Genomic DNA, 22,994 nt, shown 5'->3' with positions numbered 1-22,994 from the left:
GAGTATGAAGACTGAGAGATAAAGAATGATGATTTGTCATGAGGTTTTAGTGGGCGAGTGTTTCCTAATTTTTATCTAGTAGTTGTAAGTTAGTATAGTGAGCGAGCAATCATATTGATATCCAGATTTAGTAATAAACATTAAGCTTGAATTTGAGATGAGCGTCGTGATCAAAAGAATGGCAACATGAGGGTGATGATGTTTGTCTTGAGATCTGATCTGGTAGACTTGACATAGAGAAAGTGAGGAATTTAGATGTTAGCTGCAATGAATGTGAGTGGTACAAATTTGGGATTCTAACTTTTAGATAAGAGCGGTGAAGTGTGGCTTAGTCATAAGAGTAACGAGAACATTAAGAGTTGTACTCGAGATTGTATGTAATCAGACGGAGTTCCAATTAAGTTAATGATTTTCCATGTGTGCCTAGATAGTAATTTGAGCTGTCAATGTAGAATAGGCTTAAGTAAGCATTATTTTTCCCTTGAAGCGTTAGATGAAGCAGCCTTATAAGCCAATGAGAAGAGGTTAATAGAAGCATCTTAGAAAGAGGTTCTAGATGGAGTCTTAGTACCTGCTTATGGAGAGTTCAGTATGCATGAGATAAGCCTTTTCTAGTATTAAAGAAAATGTAGACCAGTTTAAAGATGAGGGAATATATCTATAGTTTTCAAGTATTAGCTTTAGACCTAAGGGGATATGATAAGATGAGAAACCAAGTCAAGTGTTGAGGATGATATAGTGATGTTTTTCGAATGAGTTTTAGAGGTACATCAATTAATTCATACTCTAGTGTATTCCTCAAAGTTCAGTCATTTGACCATCATGGTGATGTTCCTTATATCAAAATTGTGCTCATGACCTATGCTCATACACTCTAGAGAGATTCACATCTATGCTCAATTTCCAGAATGAGGGGCAAAGACTTTAGCTCATTGATCTCAAAATTACTCCATAAAATTGTGGATATTAGTTTCATGCTATGGAACTATTCATAAAAGCATTCATATCTCACAGTATGTTCAGTCTCACAAATTCATAATTTACTCTTAATGGCTAGCAACATAATGTTATGCCATGCATATTCTTATATCAGATTTTTTGAATGAATCGTGCTTATGATCTTTCGCTCTAAAGTCCTTTCACTAATCCTTTTTAGTTTTAGATAATGGTGTTGTTGATAGTAGTTATGTGATGATAAAATAGAGGATTGCCATTTCTTATTTTGGTAGTGATGGTGTGTTTATTCCATCTAAGGTTATGAATGTGGAGGAAGAAGGAGATACAGTTTTACAATGAGTACTAAGTCAGCTTCCTTGTAGTAATGCATGAAAGTTTAGTTGGTAGAGTTGATGAGAGGATGATAAGTTCTTAGAAAGTGGGTTAGTAGAAGACTATGGAGTGGTTAAGGTTCTAAGCTTGAATGTGGTGTTGTTAACATGTGGACAGTACATGATACATTAGGTGTTTCGTGATATGAGCTCGAGGTTAGCTGAATATAGTGGTAAGGAGTAGTGTTCTTGGGATGAGATTTCTTACAGACGTATCGAATTAGAATCTTGTGATTTAGATTAGAATAATCACCTTATGTTAAGTACTTTGTGATTCCGAGTAAGATTCTTATTCAAGGTAAGTGTTTCTCCAAGAATTTCATTCTTTCCAACTCAAATTACTCTATACAATTATAAATCACTAATAAAAATCATAATTCTTGGCCATAGAGAATTCAAGAAACTAATTCAAGAATCTCAAGAAAGGGTTTCTTGATTGTTTACCTTAAGCTAGGGTTTCAAGACTTCTAATGAAGTTCTTCAAGATTCTTCAAGAACCTTGTTCTTCCAGGTATGTAAGGCTATCATAGTGTTTAACTAGTTCTTCCTCACGCCCAGCATCTACTTTCAAATCAGTTAAAGAGAAATCTCGGATTCTACCCCCTAGATTTGAGTATNATAGAGAATTCAAGAAACTAATTCAAGAATCTCAAGAAAGGGTTTCTTGATTGTTTACCTTAAGCTAGGGTTTCAAGACTTCTAATGAAGTTCTTCAAGATTCTTCAAGAACCTTGTTCTTCTAGGTATGTAAGGCTATCATAGTGTTTGACTAGTTCTTCCTCACGCCCAGCATCTACTTTCAAATCAGTTACAGAGAAATCTCGGATTCTACCCCTAGATTTGAGTATTCTTGAGATAGGTTGATTTTGAGTTCATGAATTCCCAAGTCTTTTGAAATTCTATTCCTAAGTATTGAGTTTATATATTTTTTTATTGAGATCCTTGAATTGATTTGTTCATGTTTATAATTCATCATGAACCCTATTTTGAGTTATAAATCTTGAGAAGTTTTTCAAAGCCAACACTTGAGTTTCAAACTGAGTTTTTTGAGGAAGTAAAGATGAATTTTGAGAAAGAAATGTATTCATGAGTTCCTATATGATTATTGAGGTCCTCAAGTTGAGTCGTACATGCCCATAATTCCGTATGAACCCTACGAATTGAGTTATAAGTTTCAAACTGAGTTTTGAGAAAAAGTTTAAATGTTCTATATCATAAAGACTTAAGAGTTTCTATTGTTATTTTATTCATATATATATATATATATATACATATGTACCTATGTTAATTATTGGACTTGAAAGATAAGTTCATAAGTACATGTTTTCAAGAAGGTAAACACGTCTCATGTTTTGAAAAGTATTTCAAGTAATGTAAGAAGTCCATTCTTTGTAATGAGTGAATTGAGCAAAAAGTTATATTAATTATTTTGGGAGTAGTATCGAGCACCGAGTTGGGTTAGAGTCTCTTATGATTCGAAAGTCCCACAAAACTATGTAGCCAACGTAGGATAGGATAACATTGATTCTTCATGCGACTCCTCACCGCCTCTGAGAAGGCATATAGTTAGATCCATCGTCATGATATCATCTTATACCCCCGCAAGGTATATGATGGGCCCTTGCAATGTGCGGCGGGACGTTGTATTATTGCTAGGCTCATAGTACTGGTTTTCGGTTAGAAAAACTCCCCATAAGTAAAGTATATTATTTTCAAGTTGCTTTCATTGTATATTTTATTGTAAAGCTTAAATGATTTTCACTTCAAGTTCATGTATTGATTCAGTTGAATTGCTTTCAGTCATTCAGTTCAGTTATTTGTTTACTCAGCTATATTACATACTCGTACATTCCATGTACTGATGTCATTTGACCTACATCATTTTATGATGCAGATATAGATGTTCATGATTATCTACAGACGCTTCGTTGAGATCACTCTACACTCCAGTTAGTTTTGGTGAGCCTCCTTGTATTCCATAGGACTTCACAGTTACTTTCTAGTTAGTATTTTTGAGGTGTCGTGGGTCTTGTCCCGACATCCTTTCTTAATAGTAGAGGCTTCATAGATAGACAATTTTGGACAGTTTTTCAATTTTCAGATATTTTATTTAAACTTATGTTTCATACTAAGTATATTCAACAGAGTTTTGAGATTCAATAAACTATTTTTAAACATTTCTTTCAATTTGATGCTTATGTATGCTCTAATTAGTCTTCCGCTTGTAGTCAGCCAGGATAAGGGTTCGCTTGGGACCAACAATGGTTCTTGAGTACTGGCCACGTCCAGGGTGTAGGCTCGAGTCATGATAATTACTTATTATGTTGAGTTCAAAGATGAGAAAGTATTTTGCAAAGCTTTAAATGATTTAACTCCTCTATTTCTTTACATTTAGCTTGAGTACATTGTTATCTATTGTAGTCCTTCTTTAAGTTATTTGTTATTCAACTATATTACGTACCCGTACATTTAATGTATTGATGTCATTCGACCTGCATCTTTTAATGATGCAGATACTTCTTAGGATCCTCAACAAGAGCCCGCTGAGATCACTTCATCTGCTCGTCAGGTTTTAAGTAAGACCTCCTTACTTCTGGAGGACTACTTTTTTATGAGTTGTTAGTAGTAGTTCATTTGAGGAGTCGTGGGTCTTACCCCAACACTCATCTTTGTATAGTAGAGGCTTCATAGATAGACAATTTTGTAGAATCTTTCAGTTTCAGATATTTTATTTAAAACTTATGTTTCATACTCAGAATATTCAGCAAAGTTTTGAGATACAGTAAACTGTTTTTAAATGTTTCTTTTAATTTGATGCTTATGTATACTTGAGTAAGTCTTCTACTTGTAGTCAGCCATGATGAGGGTTCTCTTGGGGGCCATCAATGGTTCTCGAGTGTTGGCCGTGTTCACGGTATAGGCTCGGATCGTGACAAAATTTCACTCTCTTTGAGGGAGTGAGAAGCCACAACTGTTAATCCTTTTCTATTAAACAAGCATATTTTCTAATTTTTTTGAGATAAGGCGCAAGTTGTCCCTCTAACTATATTCGAAATCCCAGCGACACCTAACCTTAAGTAGGGTCTCATTAACCCAGTAAACACATATTTATGTATTTTTTTTTTGCTCCTTTTGTGTTGATGTGACATAGATAGTGTGCTCACTCTCGAATGCAAGTGCGAGGTAAAAAGGAAAAAACAAATCTGATCAATATTGGACACATGTCCTCTATTAATTGGACATTTTAGAATTGGTTAATACACATAATTATTAACATTAAAATTTGTATATATTTAATTATTTTTTTTAAAAAATCTTTGTAACATATTTAATTCTCTACTCACTTTTAAGTTTTTATTTTCTTTCTTCCATGATTTTCTTATCTTTTCACTTTTATTTTAGAAAAATTATCCGCGTTCTTTCTAATTATTTTTTTTTGAAAAAAAGTGTCCTTTTAACTTTAACGTTTTAATATTTTTTTTGTGTTTATTTGATTTTCTTCACTTTTTGGATACTTGTTCGAAATTATCTTATTTTATATACAGGACATTTGGAATTAAATTTAATTTGAAATCAAAAGGATAAACAAATAAAAAATCTATAGAATGAATGGAGGTAAAATATGATTAAAAAAAATTACGTTATGTTTGAGAAAATCTTAAATACTAGGAAATAAAAATTTAAAAAGTTGTGTATTTGAGAAATTTTTTAAATACAAGGTTTTTAATTTTTTTTTTTTTATGTATATTAACTTATTTTTAATACAATGCAAAGAAAATAAGAAGATTGTTTTCAAAAAAATATTTGTATTATACATGTGACAACACATGTAGGGGTGTTCATGGTTCGGTTTTGATCGGTTATTGGTTAAAATTAAAACCAAACCAATTTATTCGGTTTTTAATTTTCTAAAACCAAATCAAACCAAATGAAAAAAATAACCGTCAGTTTGGTTGTTGTCGATTTGGTTCGGTTTTGTTCTAGTTTTTGGGTTTTTCAGTTTGAAAGTAATAAACTAAACTTGTTGAGAGTATACGCATTTCGGTAGACACAAACACCTAATACATGAACAATCTACATGAAAGTTATTGTAGATTCAATTAAGCAATACTAAAAAAAGTAATTGTGGATTCTATTATGCAATACTAGAGTTATTATTACACGAATAGAGTGATTCAATTAAGAGAAAGTGTGACTATCTAATGTGGTGTAGGGTATGTAAGATTAAAGTAGTGGACTTGATCTTAGGATTTTAATAGTTGAGCTAAAATTTAAGTATTGAGCTTGAGAAAATAGTAAAGTTGGGACTTAAGTTAATTAAAATCTAACATAATATTTATATTTTATTTATGAATAATATATAAATAATTATAAAATTTTTATATATAATTTCTCGGTTTGCTTTGGTTGTTTTTGTGGTTTTTTTTAATAAAATCAAAACCAAACCTAATAGTATCGATTTTCAAAATTTAAAACCAAACCTAACCAAACCACACCAAATATCAGATTTTTTTGTCGATTTGGTTTTTCAACTATAACCATGAATAGCCCTAAGCGCATGTATATCACCACAACTAATTGAATCGGGTCTTGGCTGCACGTCAGCATTAGTTGTATAACAAAAGCACGGAAATACATAATGAACGAGTTTAGAGGAGGGGAGGGGGTAATAGGACCCTAGTTAAGTTTAGATATGTTGTTGAGATCGGATTTAGTTTAGAATGGTACTTGTGTCTTATCCTTTTTTTTTCTTTATCTTTATCGTCACCTCACCACAACCTCACCCTCCACTAGCACCCCCACCATTCTAACTAGTGACACCACCTCCAGCCTCCTCTAACACAATCAAAAGCCACCTCCCCCTTCAACACAATTTAGACTAAGCCACTCCTCCAAAACAACCGCCAAAAAGGTTGTAGTTTTACTTATATAATTACTACATATCAAGTACAATTTTTGATCCAAAAATCTTTACGTTGAGAACTTACATGCCTTCTTTCTTCTTTCTTACTTATAATTACACTCCAAGAGTAGTGAAAGAACGAAAAAAAGCTTTAAAACAAATTAAAGGGTTAAGACATTTAGCCTTTAAACTAAGGTCCTATTACCATTTACCCCCTCCCCCCCCCCAAAAAAAAAAAACTCATTTGAGAAATAATTTTGTACACCTTTTTGATTTACGTGACACAAACATCTCCCACACACCTGAACTACGTGGAGTCACAGAGTGTGCCACGTAAGCCAACTGGTGTACCAAAATTACCAAAAAATGAGTTCAGGTGGGGGAGGTAATATGACCGTAGTTTAGTAAAGATATGTCTCTAAAATTTTGATCTTAGTCTAGGAGAGTGCTTGTTCCTTATCCCAAAGTTAAATGGAGATGAAGGAGATAAAAATGTTTGATTTGTAATGTGAAGGAAATATTTTAAGGATAAAGAAAAAGAGAGAAAATATTAATCATGATAAAATATATCTATAGAGGGCATGTAGCATATTATCAACTACTCGTTTGGTTATTTGTTCCAAGTCAATAGTTAAAGACAATATTTATTCCACATTTAAAAAGTTCAAGGGGTTATAAAACTCCCACAAATATAAAGTGTGTGCTTGAAATTTTTTGTATAGTTCAGGTTGGGATTTAATTTTGCATTTTCCCTTTTATTTATTTGAAAGTAAAACATAATAATTATTTATTTATGTTGAAAATATAGTCAATATTGACATTTTATTATTACTAGTAATCTATGATGATAATAATTTATCAAACATATTACTCAGGATGCTTCCACTTAAAAATTTCTATAAATCTCAAATAGTAAACGTTACTTCTCAGCACTTAGCAAATAATCGAATTTGTCTCTTCAAAGTTTTAGATATGATACAATCATTTTTCTTCCTGATAAGCTACATTATATTTATTAGGTGAATGTGTTTGTTAAATGCAAAATGATAGTATTTAATAACAAATATGAGATTCAAAATTTTGTTAATTTCAAAAAATAATTTGTTAATTTTCACTCAGATTATTATAAAGTTGGCTTGAGAACATTAATGTATAACAAAATCAAACAAGCAATAGAGAATCAACTATCAATATGATTTTTTTAGATAAACTCAAAATAGTACAGTCTAATAATATTATGATCCAAAACAAGAAAGACAAAAGAGACTCAAAACACATAACAAATCAATGGATGGTAGTTAGTCTTGAAGTATCACTTGCATTTAAGAGCACTCTTGATCTTATGAATTGTGTGTGAGATGAGTGCATTAGCTTCTTTGACCAACTCCATAGAAATAGTTGTATCTAGAAAGATGTTTCCCATCATTTGAAAGCTGATAGTCACCAGCGATACACCATTGAACCCATTATTCATCTTCCCAGAAATAACATTATAGTTATTAGTTGTAGAGAAATGTTGAAAACAATCCGGGACCATTGTTATTCCATTTGAGAAGAGAGTCACACAAGAAGATTTCCCCCCTTTCAGCACCGTATTAATTTCTTGTGAATCAATTGTAGCATAAACCAAAAGAGATCCAGTTGCATCCATGCAAATATCTTGCAAGATCACTCGATTAGCACCAGAATCACCCCCCTACATGTACGAATCAAAAGAAAATATTATTTATAAATTAACAATTAATTTAAAAATCTAATTCAATCATGTTTCCAAAAAAAAAACACAACAATTAACCATACACATGAGGAAAAAAAAGAGAAATGTTACTGTTGACAGTTTGACCCTTATAAATATGTATCATTCATTCCATGGGACAAGTATTGGAGTACACGACATCCCACTAGCTTCTTATTTGTTCATTAGTGAGGAATTTGAACAAACGTTGGTGTTTCACGGGTAATCAGATTGTGTTTGTAGAACTTAACACCACACCAATTGATTCACCAAGGTTACTAATATTCGTCCTCATCATTAATTTGGAATTTTCTTCATTTGCTAGTTGAATTATTTCCCAATAGTGAGCGGTTGCACAAACCCCCACACAAAAATTATGCGTCATGCGTTGAGCCAACATCCTTATACCTATCTCACCACTTAAATCAACTGCCACAAATAAAGCTACATCCAAATCAATTCTTTTTAATATTCAAAAGTATAAAAAATAAAATGCGCAATAATTGAACCTCTATGTATGATTACCTATGGGATCAACAATTGACTTCATCACTTTCAAGAACTGATATTGTCTTTGCAATGTAGCCATCCACCTATGAGCACCAAATCCTAGACCAGTCTTTATCAAAGGGCGATACCAATCGTGGACAAGATTTTCATTATATTCCATGTGCTCAATCCAAGTAACCTGAAAATATTTCATTAATATTACAAAATCACTAGAGAGAAAAATATGATCAGCTTGTATGAAATATTAATTTAATTATTAATTAAAATAAAATGGCCATTATTGGAGACAACTTAGAAAATTCAATCATTAAATAAATGAGTCAATCACAAGGAGTGTATCCTCAAAAAAGATTTCTAGTGGTCTTGCCAATAAGTATGGAAGGAAGGAGTGTGCAAAATATTTAGGTCTTGCATTTGGTATGATGCAAGGATACACGGAAGCAAAATATTGCAGAAAAATTAATGTATCTAATATATTAATTTGAAAGTGAGCATAAAAAAATTAGACAATTAAAATTTTATTGCAAGGTTAGAAGGTGAAGAATAATAAAAAAAATTCTTTATCAAGAAAGGATATAACATGTTTCAAACAATTACTAAATAGTTGCATTACTCAAAGCTAGAAGAAAGTTGATCTTACTCATTCCGAATAAATAAATAAAAATTCAGATAGAGAACAAAGCACTACAATGGATACATAGATTGTATTATAAAAAAAATCAATAAAAGTAAATCATCAAGAATAAAATTAATAAAATATGAGCGATCTAGCTCATTGAATTTCAAAAAATATAAAGGCCTATGGGATGCAAAATAATAAGACAATTTATTTTGAATTACCTGGCAATAACCATTTGGCATATCTTGTAAAGTACAGCCAGATAGGAGCCTCCAACATTTTTCAATTTCGCTCTCTTGTGAACCTTCTTGAATTGTGTCAACATACACATCAATGATTGCCCAGACACCTTCAACATATTTCTTACAAAAGCAAAGAAATTGTACTTTGCGAACATAAACTAGGTCAGAAATGATTTACAATTCAGTTTTAATCTACAAATCATTACTTTCAAGTTGTTAGTGCATGAATTAATAAAATAAATAAGATATGTAACTTTTATCAAAATAATAACTAAATAGAAATACCAATAACAGAGAACCGCTCTTATTTCCACCTATGCCAGTGGAAATCACATCAGTAGTATATGTTTTTTCAACAACGCATAGAAACATCTCAACCCACTGCCTTTACATATATACAATACAGTACATAACAAAAATAAAAAGATAACATGTCAACACATACTTGTATTCATCACTTGAAGTTAAATTTGATTGATTAAAATAATATGCAACAACTAATTGAAGCACCACTAAAAAACTAATAAAAAGGTACGTCAAATATAGTAATAAAAAGTAAGAGTACAACTAATTAAAAAGAATAAAAAATAAAAAGAACTAATTATTCACGTCAAATAAGGGGTAGGTTGTAAAGAGATGATAGTTCATAAAAATGAGACAGAGGAAAACATTGAATTTAAAATGAAGAGCCTACGTACCTTATTCATAAGTGTATTCACCAATGCCAAACTGGTGTCAGCCACTGTACCCGATGCCCTTGTGGCTTCCGTTGTGAAATGCTCAGGTTTTGTGTCAATTAATGGGGTAAACAATCGAGCATATTCCTTAATATTTAATGTTTCTCCACCTCCATCCAAACTGCTTACCCAAAGAGGTTTATCATTCTCATACAGCCTAAAAAGCTCATTCAAGGCATCCATATCAAGATTCAATAACACCATCTTATCCTGCACTACATATTTATTAAATAAGCTTAATTTGTATGCTTGGGCGGTAAGCCTTTTAACTTCATCTTCCAATTGGTCATGCTCAGTCTTTATTTGATTCTCATCAATGTTTTCTTTACAATTGTCACGAATTGAATTTTCCAGGGCTTCCTTCATTACAATATTCTCTATGCTAAGCTTGTCATTTTCTTGCTTCAGAGTCTTATTTTCGTACAATTCCAATTGCAACTGATAAAATAACAAAATTCATTTTTATAATCAATTATACAAATTTCACATAAGAAAAACATAAATTAAGGGAAAGAAATGTGATATGCATCACCTTCATTTGGGTTCTTTTATTCTGGAAATAATTTTGCACCTGGTTGATGTCCATGGATAATTTTGTTGCAAATTCTAATCGTACTTTTTTGTTAGGAAGTGAATTCTTTTTGAAAAACCTAATCCCAATGGTATAGAATAAACAATGATCAAAAAATCAAAATTAACATAAGCAAATAAACAAGTACAAAAGATTGGCATTATGCCTAATGGGTTTCTTCCTCTTCGGTGATGATTCACCACGTTCATCTACAGATGCACTACCAGTTATGTTGTCACCGATAGAACTTCAACATGCTCCACTTTTAGATTGATGATTTCATAAAGATTTATTGCAAAATTTACTGGAGATTTTAATTACATTTGAATTAGGAGTTAATTAGTTGGTTTTATGTTGAGAATATTACATTTAGTTAGATCTCAATTTTACTTGAGATAGAAAAGATAATTTGTTTTGACATTGTTTACTTTTATGGAAAACTTATTATATTGCTATTTTGTTCTTTGATTATAATATTAGAAAATATTTGTTTTAGTTAATATTTCTTGCTTATCATGAAGAAGATAGTTTTGAATGCATGGATTGTTTGTATGTATTTGTGTCTTGAGAAAAACTATCTATAGATTTTTTTGGGATGTTTAAAGAAACTTGGTAGCGACATTAGAATATTAATGTGACATTTAGCAAAATATAGAATCCCCAATTTTTATGACATTCAACAATAGCATTTTTTGACATTAACTAAAGTGTCGGAAATTTCTATGTGACATTTTATAAATATCACAAGTAAGTGTCTTGAAATTCGTTTTACCAACATTTAATCTAAATGTCAGAAAGTTTAAGTGACATTTCATAATGTCGAAAAAATAAATGTCATATATCTCATATCGACATTTACTTAAATGTCAAAAATAAATGTCATATAGTTCATACTGACATTTACATAAATGTCATATATCTCATACCAACATTTACCTAATTATCGAAAATAAATGTCATATATATCTCATACCGACATTTATCTAAATGTCGAAAATAAATGTCATATATCTCATACTGACATTTACCTAAATGTCATATATCTCATACTGACATTCACCTAAATGTCAAAAATAAATGTCATATATTTCTTATCGACATTCACATAAATTTCAAAAAATAAATGTCGTAATAATCTTACCAACATTTACATATATGTTGCAAAGTAAATGACGCAAATTCTTTTCAACAATTACCTAAATGTCACAAATTCTTTCCGACAATTACCCAAATGTCGGAAAAATCCCCGACACTAAAATTTACAATATTTGGTCCAAATGTAAAATAAATGTCGGTAAATAAATTTGTGACATTTAAACATCATAATACGACATTTAGAAAATGTCGTTGTATCTCCACTATCTTGTAGTGTACGTACCTTATCCAACAGTGTATTCACCAATGCCAAACTGGTGTCGGCCACTGTACCTGATTCCCTTGTGGCTTCCCTTGTGAAATGTTCAGGTTTCGTGCCGATTAATGGGGGTAAACAATCGAGCATATTCCTTAATATTTAATGTTTCTCCACCTCCATCCAAACTGCTAACCCAAAGAGGTTTATCATTTTCGTAGAGCCTAAAAAGCTCATTCAAGGCATCCAAAGGAAGATTCAATAGCACCATCTTATCATGCACTTTGTCTTTATTAAATAAGCTTAATTTGTACGCTTGGGCGGTAAGCCTCTTAACTTCATCTTCCAATTGGTCATGCTCAGTCTTTACTTGATTCTCATCAATGTTTTCTTTACAATTGTCAGAAATTGAATTTTCCAGGGTTTCCTTCATTACAATATGCTCTATGCGAAGCTGGTCTTTTTCTTGCTTCAGAGTCTTATTTTCGTATCATTCCAATTGCGATTGATAAAATAACACAATTCATTCTTATAATCAATTATACAAATTTCACATAAGAAAAAAAATAAGAAATGTTGTGATATGTATCACCTTCATTTGGGTTCTTTTATTCTGGAACCAATTTTGCACTTGTTTGATGTCCATGGATAATTTTGTTGCAAGTTCTTGTCGTGCTTTTTTGTTAGGAAGTGAATTCTTTTTGTAAAACCTATTGCCAATGGTATAAACAATGATTAAAAAATCAAAATTAAGATAAGAAAATAAACAAGTACAAAATAAATTAGAATTATACTTGCGTTTCAAGCTCTTGAATCTGATCGACATTTTGCCTAATGGGTTTCTTCCTCTTCGATGATGATTCACCACCAGTTATGTTGTCACCGGTAAAATTTCTCTCTATTTCTTCCTCTCCAGATCCTTCTATCAAACCATTAATCAAACTTTCTCCTCTCTCATTCATGTCACTATGACCTTCCATCTTTTATTTCTGAACAAATTTAAGATGTATCAGTTCAACTCAATATCATATGTGATCATATCAAGTTTCTTTTGAGATTTTATATAGTTTATCAATTTATTGACTGTTAGATTACACCAAATAATTGCATAACGCAGTAAAAAAATATTTTATTGAAGCAATATATATTAAGAAAGAGTTAAACTCATGTAGTAACATAAATGGAGCGTCTAGTTATAGTTACAGGTGGTAGTAGTTAGTAATTATGAATCTATAGAATAACTCCATTTCCATTACTATATCATTTTACCAATGAAGACTTCAAAAATTATTTAAAAAATACAAATCAAACTCAATTCACCTATCCACATTTGTCATTATAACAAATTTAAGTTAGGCCTTATGCTTTTAAGTAGTGCCTTAAGTCATATCTAAAACTTCTAATGTGATGTAAATATAGAGAAAAAAAAATTATATCGCATTAATTAATTATCTTTGTTGAGATTATACCAAATAGCAAAATTAGTGAATATTCATGTAGTCAATTCGAATTTATCTAGGGTTAACACAGTTGTTATTATTGTTTGTCCATAAGAGACAAATTCAGTTGAGGCCTATGGATAACAAACAAAAAGGAGAGAGAAAAGGGTTATAAAACAAATCGCAAATGACAATTTTTCAAGAAAATGATGGTAGAAAAATCTATTCTAAATTCACACCAAATGATATTTTAAAAAGAGAAAACACCTTTTATCAAAATATTCTTTTTTTCATCAAACCTAAATTTTGAAACCCCATGTATTTCAATTTATATTTCATCGTGCCCCTAAAGATAACTTATCACTTGTGTGAACCTCCCATGTATTCCTAGTGAATTGGTTGAGATTATTTCTCTCTATACGTTGTACTCTCATATTTATATAGTGGATTTCTCATCTCCTTTGTAGACATAGGTCGATTGTTGAACCACATTAAATCTTTGTGTCTTTTGGTATATTTCTCGTTTGTCTTCTTACTCGTGGTCTTTCGTGGGTTGCTTTGCTAGCTTCAGCATGACACCTAATTATTTTGGTCCTAACAAGTGGTATCATAGTCAGGTGCAGTAGTTTTTTTATATAACTAGGTTAAAAACAAGTGTTCATCTTGGCGGGTGTAGTTCTTGTAACACCCCAGAAATTTTTTTGAACTAAGACTCTAATCGTTCTTCGTAATGAGTGAGATTTTACCAAGGAATTAATTTTTTTTAAGTTTTAAGGTCACTAGATGTATCACCTTGAGTTCCAAAAATAACTAAAATTGGAAATAGCAAAATCTGAAATTTTGTAAGTTATGCTTAAGTTATGAGTTTTGGGTCAACTTCAAATGGCCATAACTCTCAGTACAGGATGAGTTAGGTATTCTACCAGATACCGTAGGAAATATCTTTGAATTATCTTTCCAACGCCATCGAGTTTTCTCAGTTTCGAGTTTGTATGAGGGAGATATGTCCATTCGAAGTTGGGCTATCTAGATAAGGAAAGGCAAAATCGGATTTTAAAGGGGTATTTTGGTCTTTTCCTTACCCAATCAGATTTAATTCATTTTCAGTAAGTTCTAAGTCTTGAGTATCGAGTTCCTAACCTTTTCGAGATTATATTCCTAATCATGAGACTATTACATGTTACTCATGAAGTCCTTGAGTTGACTAGTTCATGGCCATAATTCTGCATGAACCCTATAAGTCGAACAGTCTTGAGATGAGAAGTATCGTTGAGTCCTTGAGTTGAGTAGTTCATGCTCATAATTCCACATGAACCCTCTGAGTTGAGTATTCTTGAAATGAGTAGTATCATTGACTCCTTGAGTTATGGAGTTGTTGAGTTCCAAGTATTGAGTTCTATGCATAGTTATTGAAAACCTTGAATTGAGTCGTTCACGTCCATGATTTGGCATGAACCCTATTTTAAGAAGTCTTTTTACAAATTGTTTTAAAACTTGTTTTTAAAGACTTGAGCACTTAGTTGAGAAAGAGTAGTGTTGAGAACTACCTCTTTTAAGAAAATGATGAGTTTTGAGAAGTGTTTCTAAAACATGATTATTATGACAATCGAATATGTCATCAATGTTTAAGAAGTATACTATTTAGATATACCATCAATGTTTATGCAATATGACTTCCCGAGTCATCAATGATCATATTAAAATATGATTTTGATATGTTTTTTAGAAAGAGTTTTCAAGAGCAGTTACCTCTTTAAGAGGGTAGTTTGAGCAATTAGCTCAAACCAGAGAAAGAGTTATGTTTTTAAAACATATGAACGGAGTATATTTTGGGAGTAGTATTGAGCACTGATATGGGGATGCGAGTTCATAATAGCTCAAGTCTCCATAAACCATGTAGCCATCATGGATAGAAATGATCATACTTTTTAGATAACTCCTTAGTGATTTTTAGCATACACTAGTGGATCCACTTAGTTAAGGCATCCTATATGACGGCAAAGTGTAAGACAGTTTTGGCAGCGTGGGCAAGACGTTGTATCAGTACTTAGGCACATAGTGGTAAGTTGTCGGTTAGAGAAACTCCCACAGAGTTACATTGTATTTTTATATACACACTGAGTATTATTGTATTTTTCAATACATTGAGTTGCTATCTACAATTTTACAGCTTTCCATATATATTGCATCTTTTATTGTTGCTTTATCCTTAAGTATCATGAGTTTAGTACGTTTGAGTGAGTTGAGTATATAACCCTTGAGTTGAGTATCTAATCTTTGAGTTGAGTATCTTATTCTTGAGTTGAGTTACTTTGAAAAGAGGTAAGTATGTTTCCTTTTTATCAAGTTCAAGCTTATGTTATGCTTTAGAATTCCCCTTACATGCTCGTACATTCCACGTACTGAGCCATTTGGCTTGCATCATTTCATGATGTAGATACAGGTATTTAGGGACATCAACAGAAGCTTCATTGATACCACATGGAGTTCAAGTTAGCTATGGTGAGTCTCCTTGCTTCCGGAGGATTTAATTTACTTTTTCAGTTTTGTTAGGATGTCGTGGGTTTTGTCCTGACATCCATCTTTGTCAGTTAGAGGCTTCATAGATCGATAGTAGAGTTTGAGAAGTTTGTTTCATTTATCTTATTAAATGTATTAAAGACTTGAGTTGCCTATTGTTGGCTAGTTGAATGTTCTATTTATTATTCAAAGTTTTCTTTTGAGTTAAGGCATTGTGTTTATGTTTTCGTGAATTTTTTTCTGTTTTAAGCTTTTTGTATGCTTGAGTTAGTCTTCCGCTTATAGTCAACCAGGGTGAGGGTTCTCTTGGGAACTAGCAATGGTTCTCGAGTGTCGGTCACGTCCAGGGTGTAGACTTGGGTCGTGACAGTTCTAGCCGCAACCTTTTTGACAGTAATGAAGATTTTTGTTGGAGAAATTGTTTCAGAGAGGTTCTCTCTGTCGAGACTTAGATTTGATAGAGGAGATTATGGAGAATAGTGTAAAACTCCATAACTAGAAAGAGCTAGAATTAGAAAGAGTGATTTTTGGAAATAATAGAAATCTGGAAAATTATTTAAGTTCAATTAAGTTTGAGTTTTTGGTCAACTTCAAATGACCATAACTCTTAGCTTATGATGATTTAGGTGTTCTTCCAGATACCGTAGGAATATCTCAGAATTATCTTTCCAACGCAGCCAGGTTTGCACGATTCTGAGTTTGTATGAGTGAAATATGCCCATTTGAAGTTGGGTTGTTCAATTAAGGAAAGTCTAATCCGGATTTTAGAAGGGCATTATGGTCTTTTCCTTACCCAGTTATTTAATTTCAATATTTGGCAATTAGTTGGGTCTAAACTGATCTTAGTCAGTTTGTTCTATTGGAAAAAGAGTTAGGGTTTTGAGAGAAGAGAAAAGAAGAGGAGAAGAAGCAAGAATCGTCAAGATCTTCAAGAATCGCTTGTGGATTTCGTTAAGGGATGATCCCTATGAGGTATGTGAGATCACATAGCATTGGGTTAGTTCACCCACACGCCAATCATGATTTATTTCAGCAAATTTAAGTTCTTGAAAGCTTAGAAATTGAATTCTTGATGGGTTTGTTGAAGTTCCTTTGAATTCTTGATTCATTGAAATTGTTGAGGAGTTGTTTGATCCGAATCCATGATTTTAGGTGTGAATTCGATTAGAATCTTTAATATATTGATGGTATAGTTGATTCTAAGTGTTTGGGGAAAGAACCAAGTCAAAATAGGGGGTTTAGAGTTGAAAAACGAAGAAGAAAAGTCAGAGGCACCTGGGCAGGGGCGTGGGGCGTCGCTCCTCTCAGAGTCCCCAAGCAGGGTTCTCTGAACTTTGTGCTCTAGCACCGCATGCCTCTCAGAGCCCCAGGGATGCCAGTTCACCCCATTTTCCCCCCTTCTTTCCGTACTAGTTTCTTAGTAACGTACCTATGTTTTCCAATCGATTTCTATACTCCAAGGTAGGTGTTAACATCATGAAATCATCCATAACATGAGATCATGAACCTTGAATCCATAATCCAATTTAAGGAAAGTTAAGATCAAAGTCAAGAGAAGTAAGAGTCAAGTCAAGAAAAGTTCTTAGAGTTTTCCAGAAGTCTTTTCCAAATGTTTTAACATTGTTTTAAGACTTCAAGTTCAAGTTGAGTAAAGAGCAAAGAGTAAAGATTGAAGTTCATTTATTCAAAGTATATGGGAACTATGTATTCCCATAGAGTTTAAAATGTTTTCAGTTTTAAACAAGAAAAGGAAACCTTGATTTCCAAAGAGCCTTTGAGCTAGTTTTCAGAAAAGAGTAAACGCTTTCACAATTAAGAAAGAGGAAAAACTTTGATTTCCAAGATAGCCTTTGAGCTAAGTTTTGAGCAATTATCTCAAACCACAGAAAGAAGTATGTTTTTAAACATAAGAGCTAGTATCATATTTTGGGAGTGTTATTGAGCACCGATATAGGGGAGATTCAGACAACTAACAACCCCCCATAAACAATCTAGCCACCATGGGTAGAAAAGGGTCATACTTTTTAGATGATTCCTTAGTGCTTTTTAGCATAGACTAGTGGATCCAATTAGTAGTTCAGGGTCTATACCCTCGGCAAGGTATAGGACGGCCTTGGCAGCGTGAGGCAAAATGATGTATCATCACAATAGCTCTTACGTGATGATTGTCGGTTAGAGAAACTCCTACAGAAGTATTTGTATTCTTATATACACAGTTTAATTGTATTTTTGCATACATTTCAGAGTTATNCATAAACAATCTAGCCACCATGGGTAGAAAAGGGTCATACTTTTTAGATGATTCCTTAGTGCTTTTTAGCATAGACTAGTGGATCCAATTAGTAGTTCAGGGTCTATACCCTCGGCAAGGTATAGGACGGCCCTGGCAGCGTGAGGCAAAATGATGTATCATCACAATAGCTCTTACGTGATGATTGTCGGTTAGAGAAACTCCTACAGAAGTATTTGTATTCTTATATACACAGTTTAATTGTATTTTTGCATACATTTCAAAGTTATATTGTATCTTTGCATACACACAGAGTCTTATTGTATTTCCAAATACATATTTGACATCCATGTTTTAAAAAGCTTTTCTTTATATTGCACGTGTTTTATACTGCTTTATATTGAAATGAGTTCAGTTAAGTTGAGTTGAGTTGAGCCAGGTAAGTTCTTTCAGTTCCTTTCAAGCTTATGTCTTGTTTTAGAATTCACCTCGCATACTTGTACATTCAATATGCTGATGCCATTTGGCTTTCATCTTCTTATGATGCAGACACAGGTAACCAGGATCAGCATCCAGCGTATCGTTGATTCTTGTTGAGCTCCAGAGTTATTGGTGAGCCTCTTTACTTACAGAGGACCCCTTTTATTGCTTTAGTAGCTTTAGTTCATTAGGATATCGTGGATCTTTTTCTGACATCCATCTTAGTTATTTTAGAGGCTTCATAGACAGTCAGGTGTTAGTTCTTTAGTCTTTTCATTGTCATTATCTTATGTTGAGACTTGAGTTTGCCTTAATGGCCAGTTGAATGTTCCTTTATAACATTCCAATATATTACATAGATTTATCTTTGTTGATTTAAGTCTTCCGCTGAGTAAGTAAGTCAGGCCAAGAGTTCGCTTGGGGCTAGCAATGGTTCTCGAGTGCCAGTCCCGACCAGGGTCTAGGCTCGGGGCGTGACTAAGAGATGCAAGATGCTGAATATTATGTGAAGAAGGTGCACAAATTTATTTTGTCAGGAATTCAGGCCAAGGGGGAGATTTGTTGGGTATTAATTGCCCGAAGTTTCTTACCATAAATAGATTTTCCTTTTAGGAAAAGGTTCAGGAGTGGCTAGTCCTTTTCTAGTAGGAAAAGGTTTAGGACTCTATAAACAGAGGCATGGTCCTTCTAACTTAATCAACATTCACAATGTAGTCATAGTGGCTTTGATAGTTTTGGTTAGGGGAGAATTTGTGGGTCACAAGTGATACGTTATTACTTGTGTGAACCTCCCATGTATTCTGAGTGAATTGGTTGACATTATTTCTCTCTATATTTTCTATTCTCATATTTATAGTGGATTACTCATCTCCTTGTGGATGTAGGTCGATTGACCGAACCACGTTAAATCTTTGTGTCTTTTTTGGTATATTTCGCGTTTGTCTTCTTACTCGTGGTATTTCAAAGTTTTCTTTCCTAGCTTTTGCATTACACCTGCTTATTTTCGGTCATAACACCCCTACCCAAACTCATTTTTTGGTAATTTTGGTACACCTTTTGGCTTACGTGGCACACTCCGTGACTCCACGCAATTAAGGTGTGTGGGAGATGTTTGTGTCACGTAAGTCAAATAGGTGTATTAAATTAATGAGTTTTTCGGAGGGGGGGGTTAAATGGTAATAGAACCTTAGTTTAGTTAAGATGTGTCTCTGGGATTTCGGTCATAGTCTAGGAGGTACTTGTGCCTTATCCCTTTAATTTTTAAAGCTTTTTTTCGTTCTTTCACTTCTCTTGGCGTGTAATAAGTAAGAAAGAAGAAAGAAGGCATGTAACTTCACAACGTAAAGATTTTTGGATTAAGAATTGAATTTAATATTTAGTAATTATATAAGTAAAACTTCATTCTTTTTGGTTGTTGTTTTGGAAGAGTGGCTTAGTATAAATTGTGTCGAAGGGGGAGATGGATTTTGATTGTGTAAGAGGAGGCTGGAGGTGGTGTCACTAGTTACAATGGTGAGGGTTGTGGTGGACGGTGAGGTTGTGTTGAGGTAATGATAAAGACAGAAAAAAAAAGGATAAGACATAAGTACCATTCCAAACTAAATGTGATCTCTACAACACATCTAAACTTAACTAGGGTCCTATTACCCCTTCCCTTCTTCCAAACTCGTTCATTATGTATTTTTGTGCTCTTGTTATACAACTAATGCTGACGTGGAACCAAGACCCGATTCAATTAGTTGTGGTGATATACATGCGTAGATGCGCTGTCACATGTATAATACAATATATTTTTTTGTAAAAATCTTCTTATTTTCTTTTGCATCGTATTAAAAATAAGTTAATACACATAACTTTTTATTAAAAAAAAAGATTACCTTGTAGTTAAAAATTTTCTCAAATACACATAACTTTTTAAATTTTCATTTCCTTGTATTAAGATTTTCTCAAACGTAATGTAATTTTTTTTCTTCATATTTTACCTCCATTCATTCTATTGATTTTTTATTTGTCTATCCTTTTGATCTGATATTAAATTTAATTTCAAATGTCTTGTATATAAAATAAGATAATTTCGAACAGATATCAAAAAAGTGAAGAAAATCAAATAAACATAAAAAAAAATATTAAATTTAAAGGACACTTTTTTTTTAAAAAAATTAAAAATAAACGTGCATAATTTTTTAAAAATAAAAGTGAAAAGATAAGAAATTAATGGAAGAAAGAAAATAAAAAGTTTAAAGTGAGGAGAGAAGTAAATATGTTACAAAGAAGAAAAAATAAAAATAATTAAATATATACAAATTTTAATGTTAATAATTATATGTATTAACCAATTCTAAAATGTCCAATTAATAGAGGACATGTGTCCAATATTGATCAGATTTGTTTCCTTTTGCCTCTCACTTGCATTCGAGAGTGAGCACACTGTCTATGCCACATCAACACAAAAGGAGAAAAAAAATACATAAACATGTGTTTAGGGAGGTAATCAGACCCTTCTTAAGGTTAGGTGTCGCTGGAATTTCATTTATAGTTAGAGAGACAACTTGCGCCTTATCCCAAAAAAAAAAAGAAAATATACTTGATTAATAGAAAAGGATTAACACTTGTGGCTTCTCACTCCCTCAAAGAGAGTGAAATTTACTCTACATGAGTAAATAATTTAAGTTTAAAATATTGTGCGGGGGTAATAGAACTCCCATAAAGTAAAAGAGTGTCCTCAAAACTTCAATTATAGTTTGTGGGGATAATTATGTTTATTTTCTAAATAAAATGATTACTATAGACGATCGAGAGGATTTCAAATTTACATTTTCGATTCGGATTGAACAAGTTCAAAAAATAAAAATTATTGTGTTTCACAATTCACCTTCATATAATAAAAAAAATACAAATTTATAGTTTAGAAGATACAATCTTACATTTTCAATTCTAAATGTACACATTGTATGGGGTAAACCCAATCTTGTCTAAATGGATGAATGTTATGATGACATATGGCACAAGAATCACATGTAAAGGCTGACATTCACATCGTCTAGTATGAAACTGAAAAATTAGTTCTCACATGGGAAGACTATGAGAGATCTGGACCATACGAAATTGATTATCTAGATTATTCGCTATAAACATACCATTAGGCATCAATGATAGCGGCACTCTTGATTTTCAATTCATACACTTGTTTAGGCATACATATTTTCTTTAAACAAATTCTCTTAGCTTCAAAATTTGAAATTCATTCCGGATACGCTATACTTAGGCTTCGAAGGCCCAATTTTAAGGATCATATACACGACTTGATTACTTTCTTTCTTTCTAATCATTATATGTTATTATTGTCGTGAAAAATTTCACTATTATTTAGTATTTTCCCCTAAATTTAGTGTTTGTTTTTACTTTTCTTAATATTTTAATGATTATGTAGTAATCGATCAGCACAAAAAACTAGAATTAAACAAACACACAAAATGAAAGATTACAACTACCTATGCCTTAGATTCATTGAGGACAATGCAATATCTATTGTTCGGGGATGGATAGTAGTACTAGTGTGAATTAAAAATCACTCAATCAATCGTAAGGCATGTCATGTTGTTTGTTGCAAATAAGAAATTAGGAGTTAGTTTAATTGAGTCACCTCTTAGTTTTTCTTAGACATGCCAACAGTATTTCTTTGACATATGTTTTAGGTGTTCTTACATAAGAAGATTTTTCGAGAGTTTATTTTAGTGATGAACTAAGAAATTTTTTTTGCTTTTGAGTTTTTGAGTATAGAGTTAGACATTTACCCAATGATAGATTCATATGCGACTTTCTTAAGAGAATAAGTCCTATTACTTGTTTAAGTAGAGCAGAGTGAGTTTTAACTTATATGGTAATTGTTGTCTACTTAGGGCATGAAACTTGTTTTGTTAGAAATATGTACCTCTCCAAAAAATAATTGCATAAACTTCTATTATATGTATTGACATGTACATCTCGTTTTTTGACATAAAATATATTGCTAAATGATTAGAGTAGAAGTTTGGGAGTTAAATTAGAATGGCTTAATATAGTCCTATGTCATTGTGTGTGTAATTTTTACTATTTATGCATTTACAAGTAAAATCTAGAACTTTTCTGGTAAGTCATGTCACATGTCCATGGATAACTTTGTTGTATTATTTTCTAGGTAAATAGCTTGACGCCCATCATGGGGTTAGGGAAATTGTGGTATTGTTTTGATATTTTACTTGTTTATTTGCTAACCTACTAGAATTTGATTTGCAAAGAAATTCAACCATTGCAACATACAACATGACCAATATTGAATGAAACTAGGGT

The 22,994-nt window shown here is 32.3% G+C and overlaps 1 pseudogene; it reads right to left on the bottom strand.

The window, feature by feature from the left end:
* Positions 1-7,543: 7,543 nt before the first annotated feature.
* LOC125873664 (homeobox-leucine zipper protein HDG1-like) lies at positions 7,544-12,976 on the bottom strand (annotated as a pseudogene).
* Positions 12,977-22,994: the final 10,018 nt, after the last annotated feature.

Source organism: Solanum stenotomum, chromosome 8, assembly GCF_019186545.1.
Source record: "Solanum stenotomum isolate F172 chromosome 8, ASM1918654v1, whole genome shotgun sequence".
Lineage (NCBI taxonomy): Eukaryota > Viridiplantae > Streptophyta > Magnoliopsida > Solanales > Solanaceae > Solanum > Solanum stenotomum.
The sequence above is the reverse complement of the archived record's forward strand: the minus strand, read 5'-3'. Positions and strand labels throughout refer to the sequence as shown.